An 8,573-nucleotide genomic window follows, 5' to 3' on the forward strand; every position below is an offset into this window, starting at 1 on the left:
TTTGTACGAAAAGAGTAATTCGGGTCGATGTGGGCCCGACGATGTAAAACTTATTTTGATGTTGGAAATTCTTAGTTTTACTTATTATGACATGTTGTGAAAAGGGTTTCGTCTAAAAGTGTCGGGAAGCGGGTTTTCCGCTCATGTAAGTTGGACCCCGTGATCAGAATTCTGCAGTTGTTTTGGACGCCGTCCCATTTGGTTGGACGCCGTCCTGGTCTTCTCTGCTGGACGCCGTCCAGATGTATTGATTCAGATTTTTTTTAAGCGTGTTTTTGGAATAACGAGGTCGGGTCGTTACAAGTGGTATCAGAGCATGGTCTAAGGGATTTAGGCGACTTGAGATAGGTGCCTAGACTTAGACTTTATTTGTGTATGCGCTTTATGCTGGACTTGTAGGAGACGAGTCGGACCGGGATTTGGTTAGAGCCTAGGTTTAGGTGAACTAACCTTGCGCTAATTGTTTCGTGTTGTATTTGCAATCATCAAGCGAGATAGACGTTGTACTAGCAAGTTAATGCGACGTGCTCGCGTAGCAATGATTAGCTACCATTGTTACGGGTTTAAATCGTGTCAAACAAGCGATGCACGACGATTGTTGAGCAAGATGGGGCGGTGAGGTGTATATGTATATATATATATATATGTGTTATGTCCTTTCGTTTCATTGTTTAACCTATTCCCGTTTTATAGTATGAAGACGAGAAACAGACCTGAAAACAATGACGGAGGTACGAGCGAGGACCTCGAATTCACGACCAAAGTTGAGGCCATCTTTAAAAAGCAAAAAGCAGAATTTCTCGAGGACGTCCGAAAGGTTTTCCAAGATTCGGTTGATGGGCAAGTAACCGATTTAATAAATGAACGAAGAGGCACTTGAAGCTATAAATATTTATCCTCGTGGTGAAGGAGGTGAAGGTAACGGTGGACATGGAAGACGGGACTTCCATTTCAAAAACTTCAAGGATGCTCAACCTCTTATGTCCAATGAGGTGAGGGATCCGTAGAAAAGCACATGTTGGATCTCCGACTTCGAGGGGGCCTTCCGTACCACAGAATGTCCTCCCGAGAAGAAAACGAGGTACGGTTCTAGCATGTTACGTGAAGAGGCGAAGATGTGGTGGGACGATAAAATTCAATTATATGGGGAAGAACAATGCATGAGCTTGACGTGGGAGGAGTTTAAAAAGGAGTTCTTTGTTGAATACCGAACTCAAGCCGACCTAAACACAATCCGAGACGAGTTGCGCTATTTGCGACAAGGTTCTATGGACTTGGTTACTCTCAAGTCTACATTCTTGTCGAAGACTCGTTTTTGTCCGGAGTATGTTGGTGATGACCGAATGTTGATGCTAGATTTCTATCGCACTTTGAGCGATGAGTTGAAACGTAAGATTAGTCGGGGAATGGCTAAGTCTTTTGAAGAGTTGTATGAGTTGGCTCGGGGTTTTGAACCGGAAGTTCCGAAAAGAAGTGATTTCTCTTTTTCCAAGAGAAAGTTTGAGGGTTCTAGTCATTTGAACTTTTCAAACAAAAAGAACAAGAACAAGAAGGGTTCCGAAAGTGTCAATAGCGTGAAGAAGGACGCTTCCGGAGTTTTTTCTTATACGTGCTACAATTGTGGACAAATGGGTCATATGGCTCGTGATTGCCCAAGCCCATCTTCCAGAAACAAACTCACATGTTTCAATTACCAAAAGCAAGGACACCGAAAGTCGGAGTGTCCCGATTTGAACACCGATCATGTTAAACGGTTAGAGAAATACGGCTAGAGGATGAAATTATTTGATGACGAATGATGAAGCCAAGCAATCCAATGAAGTTGCCTCAGGTACTTTCATGGTTAACTCTAATTCGGCAAGGATCGTATTTGATAGCGGTGCTAATTTATCATTTGTTTCTCCAAGATTTGTGTCTAAGCTTAATAATCCGCTAGCTAAGTTAAGTCATCTAGTAGAAGTTGAAATAGCGGATGGTAACACGGTTCTAGGGGTTGAGGTTTGTAATAATTGTGATATTGTGTTTGGTGCCGAAACCTTTAAAATTGATCTCATCCCGATGACTTTGGGCGAGTTTGATATTGTCATTAGTATGGATTGGCTCGATCGTTATAGAGCCAATATTGCATGCCATGAAAAGTCTATTCGTGTAAAGACCCCAAGTGGGGGAGAACTAATCATTCATGGCGAGAAACGGAGAAGACTTGTGCCATTATGCATTATTGCACGGGCGCGTCGTTTTCTTAGTAGTGGTGGCATGGCTTTTCTTGCTCATGTAGTCGATACTCGTGAAGAGCCACCATCCATTCGTGAAATTCCGGTGGTTAATGAATTCGAAGACGTTTTTTCGGATGAATTTCCGGGTGTTCTGGCGGAAAGACAAGTTGAATTTCGCATTGAGTTGGTTCCAGGGGCTACTCCCACTGCTATAACTCCTTATCGTTTAGCAACAACGGAAATGCAAGAGTTGTTGAATCAAACCCAAGAGTTGCTTGAAAAGGGTTTTATCCGACCGAGTGCATCGCCATGGGGTGCTCCGGTTTTATTCGTGAAGAAGAAGGATGGTAGTATGCGGATGTGCATCGATTATCGGGAGTTGAACAAAGTGACGATCAAGAATCATTATCCATTGCCTCGGATTGACGATTTGTTTGACCAACTCCAAGGTGCGACGTATTTCTCTAAAATTGACTTACGATCCGGCTATCACCAAATGCGGGTCTGTGAGGAAGATATTGAGAAAACGGATTTTCGAACGCGTTACGGGCATTTTGAGTTTGTAGTTATGCCTTTTGGTCTTACGAATGCACCGGCGGCATTCATGGACCTTATGAACTGAGTGTGCCAACCTATGTTGGACAAGTTTGTAATCGTGTTCATTGACGACATACTTGTCTATTCGAAGAGTATGAAGGAACATAAATATCATTTGCGTGGTGTGTTGAAGACGTTGCGGAGGGAGAAGTTATATGCTAAACTCTCCAAATGTGAATTTTGGCTAAGGGAAGTTCAATTCCTCGGCCATATTGTGAACAAAGAAGGTATTCAAGTAGATCCGGGGAAGATAGAGACAATGAAGAGTTGGGGACAACCGACTATGCCTACGAAAATCCAAAGTTTCTCGGATTGGCTGGTTATTATCGTCGGTTTATCCAAGACTTTTCTAAGATTTCTTCTCCATTGACTAAATTGACGAGAAAGAACGCTAGATTTAATTGGGAAAATGAGCAAGAGATCGCTTTCCAATTGTTAAAAGAGAAGTTGTGTCAAGCTCCGGTGTTAGTGTTGCCGGAAGGGGTAGAAGATATGGCGGTTTATTGTGATGCTTCTTTAAATGGACTCGGGTGTGTTCTAATGCAAAGAGGTAAAGTCATCGCTTACGCCTCTCGACAATTAAAGGAACAGGAAACGAGATATCCGACTCATGATCTTGAGTTGGCGGCGGTTGTGAATGCGTTGAAAATTTGGCGCCATTACTTGTATGGTGTTAAGTGTACGATTTATTCGGATCATAAGAGTTTGAAACATCTTTTTGATCAATGAGATTTGAATTATCGTCAACGTAGATGGATGGATGTGGTAAAAGACTATGATTGTGAAATCTTATATCATCCGGGCAAGGCAAATGTGGTCGCGGGTGCGTTAATTCGAAAAAGTCAACATCCGGCGATACGAGTAGGATCGTTACGCATGATTATTACAAACGATTTTCTTGTAATGGTTGGTGAGATTCAAATTGAAGCTTTTGTTAATAATAAGCGTGAAGAACGAATCGTGGGGCAAACGTAGTCTATTATTTTAGGCCCGCATGGTTTGTTGTCCTTTCAAGGACGGGTGTGGGTGCCTAAAATGGGTGATCACCGACGAGTGCTACTTGACGAAGTGCATAAGTCAAGGTATTCCATTCACCCGGGCGTGACAAAAATGTATCTTGATTTGAAGAAAGAGTATCGGTGGCCGGGCATGAAACGTGATGTTGTTAAGTATGTTGAGCAATGTGTCACGTGTTTGCAAGTTAAGGCCGAACATCAAAATCCGTATGGTATGTTACAACCGTTAGAAATCCCAAAATGGAAATGGGAGCACATTACCATGGATTTCATCACGAAGTTACCAAAGACGGCGAGAACCCATTTTGATACGATTTGGGTGATAGTTGATCGGTTGACGAAAAGTGCTTTGTTTCTTCCCATTCGGGAAATGATATCGTCGGAGACTTTGTCTAAGTTGTTTATCAAGGAGGTGATATCAAGGCACGGGGTTCCTATATCTATTATTTCAGATCGGGATACTCGTTTCACATCTCGGTTTTGGAATAAGTTTCATGAAGATATGGGTACACAATTGAGAATGAGCACGGCGTACCATCCTCAAACGGCCGGTCAAACCGAACGTACGAATCAAACATTGGAGGATATGTTACGGGCGTGCATTATTGATTTCAATGGTAGTTGGGATGAGCACTTACCATTGGTGGAATTCTCGTACAATAATAGTTATCATGCTAGTATTGGAATGCCACCTTACGAGATGCTTTATGGGCGTAGGTGTCGAACTCCGATTTGTTGGGGTGAAGTGGGACAAAGGGAAATCGGGAGTACCGATTTGGTTTTAGAGACGAATAGTAAAATTGAGATGATTCGGACTCATTTGAAAGCAGCTTAAGATAGACAAAAGTCGTATGCCGACAAACGTAGGCAATTGATTGAGTTCCAAGAAGGTGACATGGTGATGCTTAAGGTTTCACCATGGAAGGGTATTATTCAGTTTCGAAAGCGGGAAAAGTTAGCCCCTCGATTTATTGGCCCTTTTAAGATCTTGGATCGTGTTGGTGAGGTCGCGTATATACTAGAGTTACCCGAAGAACTTGCGGGGATTCATAACACATTCCATGTTTCCCACCTCCGTAAGTGTCTTGCGGATGACACGGCGTGGGTACCGTTGGACGAGATTTCCTTGAACAACAAGTTAGAGTATGTCGAGGAACCAATGGCCATTCTTGATGAAAAAGTGAAAATGTTGAGAAACAAAGCGGTAAGAACTTTTAAAGTTCAATGGCGTCGTAGTAAGGGTTCTTAGTTTACATGGGAATCCGAGGAGTTTGTTTTGGTGTATCTTCCCACTTGTCATGCGGCATGGATTGCGAGAACGCAATCCGGTTCAAGTGGGGGAGAGTTGTAAGATCCTGTGTTCCCATATGGTTGGGACGCCGTCTAAAAGGTGGGACACCGTCCTGTTTTAAAGGGCTGGATGTCGTCCAGTATTCTGGACGCTGTCCAGATGAACAGGCGGGACAGCTGTTTTGTTTTTAGATATTTAAAAGGGTATTTTGGTATTTTTCACATCGTGGACGAGTTTAAGGCCACTAGATCAGTTTGGAGTGTGTCATTACTCCACTTCCAACAACCACATCCTTTCCACTTCAAGTTTAGAGAGAGAGAGAGATTCTTAGAGTGAGAAAGCTCAAACAAAGGAGTAATGAAGCTTGTTTCGGGTTTAAGCTCGAGTTTTAAAGTTGTTCATCTAGTCACTAGCTACGTTGTGATTGTGGTGGTAAGTTCTAAACCTAATTTCTTTACTTAATTAGTGATAAGGGTTAGGGTTTGGGTTAGTGATGAACATAAAACCCATTTGTTAGTGATTTGGGGGTTTTTGGGTAAGTTTGGATCATGAGGACTCAAAGATGACTAACCTAGGGTTTTGAAATGTTAAATGTGTTTATGAGTCTTAAATTGGTTAGTTAACTACTAGCACACCTAGATGTTATGTAAGTGGGTGTTATTTGGGTATGTGGTGACCCAAATGGGTGTGTAAACCTTGAAATGGGTCAAATGAGTCTTTGATGGCCTAAGTTATCTTATGGGTGTGAAAATGTGATAACCTTGTGTTAAAAGGTGTATTAAGACCATAGTTGGCTAGTGTTAGGGTTTTGGCGAAGTTGACCCAAATATTAGGGTTAAGAGTGAAAATGGGTCGAAATTGCACTAAGGGTCAAAATGACACTAGGATGGTAAGTGAGTTGGTTGATCAACTTGAGTTTGTGATTGATTATATGCATAATGTAATACGTACATTACATTGAAGGTTGCAAGCTCGGTTATCTTTCAACAAAGACTTTAAGGTGAGTGAAATAATTATATGCGTAGGTATATAATGTATTTATTTGTTGTAGCTTGAGATGTGAAGTGTCGAAGTGCTAAGACACCACGTTTCACGTGACGAGTGAAGTGTCGAGGTGTTAAGACGCCACACGGGGTAAAGCATCGAGGTGTTAAGATGCCACTCTAAGTAATTGACGGGTGAAGCATCGAGGTGTTAAGATGCCACCTAGGAGTGAAGTGTCAAGGCGTTAAGGCACCACTCCGTAAAATAAAGGGTGAAGCATCGAGGTGTTAAGATGCCACTCGGGGCGAAGTATCGAGGTGTTAAGATGCCACCGAGGGTTTAGTGATATGAGGTGTTAAGTATACTAACGGATGTTATGAACACCGATGGCCTTTCGCGAGCGCCATTCCCTTGTACGATTGCTTAACCATGGTTATTGTGTTATAGCGTAAGCTTATTATATTGTTCGAGTTATATATATGCTATTGTTGTGCTAGCTTGTGATATTTGAGGTTAATAGCTTTGTATTTGAGATGATAAGCTAATTGTGTTACTAGCATGTATGCGGTATGTGTGTAAGTGTTGCAAGTAGGTATATTATATATGTATGTGTATAATTATTGCATTCACTAAGCGTTTTGCTTACTCTCTCGTTGTTTACCTTTTTAAGTTCGGGCTTGGATAAAGTCAAAGGTATTCGGTTGGATTAGTGGCCTCCCGTTTGTTTTGGTTAGGGGACGCTTTTGGGAGTTTGTAGCTTTTGAAGTTCGATCAAGATTTGGGTAGTTTAATCCCAAACTCCATGCTCTGGATGTCGTTTGGAAGTTAAACTCTAATGGTCGAAACTTGTATTTTGTACGAAAAGTGTAATTCGGGTCGATGTGGGCCCGACGATGTAAAACTTGTTTTGATGTTGGAAATCTCTTAGTTTTACTTATTATGACATGTTGTGAAAAGGGTTTCGTCTAAAAGTGTCGGGAAGCGGGTTTGCCGCTCATGTAAGTTGGATCCCGTGATCAGAATTCTGTAGTTGTTTTGGACGCCGTCCCATTTGGTTGGACGCCGTCCTGGTCTTCTCTGCTGGACGCCGTCCAGATGTATTGATTCAGAATTTTTTTTAAGCGTGTTTTTGGAATAACGAGGTCAGGTCGTTACAAAGATCAAGTCCCCGCCTTTTATTGCTTACCTTTCGAAAAACATAGCTTCATGTAGGATTGCGGAGCTGTGAATATAGTGGGTTTGATGGTATGGGATCTAGGTTTTGAAGATGTTATAGATGAATAAGAAATATCTCAAGACCAAACTTTGAAGGTTTTATTGGATGCCTTTAAGTTGGAAAATGCTAAAGAGGACGAGATAGTTTGGGTTCATTTGGTAGAAAAGGTATATACGGTTGCAGATGAAGAGGAGTGTTAGTTAAAGAATTTTTAAGATATAAACATTGTTTTAGATGCTTCGGATGAAAAATGTGTTTGGTGCGCGACTTATGTTGAATGTTTAGATCACCTCTTGTTGTGTTGTTCATAATCTTATAAAGTGTGGACTTCATTGTTTAATTGGTGGAATTTTAATTGGGTTACGCCTCGATCTATTGTACGATTGGTGGAATTTTAATTGTTCATAATCTTATAAAAAACATTTTTGGGACACTTTATTTAGGCCGATATGGGTCCTAATATCGATATCATGTAATGGCCATGATATCAATAGGAAACCATGAACTAATGTGACTAATATAGTACCTCTAGAAAGGGTCCTAAAATATTTTTTGTAATTATCATGTCATAACCATGATATTAAGAAGGAACGATTTACTAATTAGTACACTCAAAAAGGGTCCAATAAAATGTAATATGTAATGGCCGTGTAATGGCAATGATGTTGGTAGTTCACGAATATTTTTTTTTAATAGATCCAAAAAGGGTCCTAAAATTATATTCTATTATTTGCTTATCATCACAATGATCCCAATGGGATATGTATGTATATATGTATGTATGTATGTATGTATATATATATATATATATATATATATATATATATATATATATATATATATATATATATATATATATATATATATATATTTATTATATTTATATATAGATTTATTATATATATATTTATGCTTTCTTTAACCAAAATGGACATGCAATTAATAATTTCTATTAATAAAATTCAAACCAGATAACATAATATTGTTGCAAACTTAACAAAGGATAAATAAGTAACACACTAAAAAAACATCCAACAGATAAGTAACTGAACATTAAAAAAAAAAAGCGACAACGTCATCAAGCATTAATCCCTGCCAATCATGCAAGCTTAATCCAGTGGCACAACCTACAAACAAATAATTAATGTATAAGCATTCAAAGTTATTAAACTGAATTACATCAACAATTTAACAATGGCATACCGAGAGTAAAGAAGTTGGCCACGCAATAGTCACACCGGTAGCCTCTATCA

General features: G+C 40.2%; 1 pseudogene; it reads left to right on the plus strand.

The window, feature by feature from the left end:
* LOC139841819 (uncharacterized) overlaps positions 1 to 7,520 on the plus strand; it is a 61,795-nt pseudogene extending 54,275 nt beyond the window's left edge.
* The last annotated feature ends 1,053 nt before the right edge of the window (positions 7,521 to 8,573 follow it).

Source organism: Rutidosis leptorrhynchoides, chromosome 4, assembly GCF_046630445.1.
Source record: "Rutidosis leptorrhynchoides isolate AG116_Rl617_1_P2 chromosome 4, CSIRO_AGI_Rlap_v1, whole genome shotgun sequence".
Classification (NCBI taxonomy): Eukaryota; Viridiplantae; Streptophyta; class Magnoliopsida; order Asterales; family Asteraceae; genus Rutidosis; species Rutidosis leptorrhynchoides.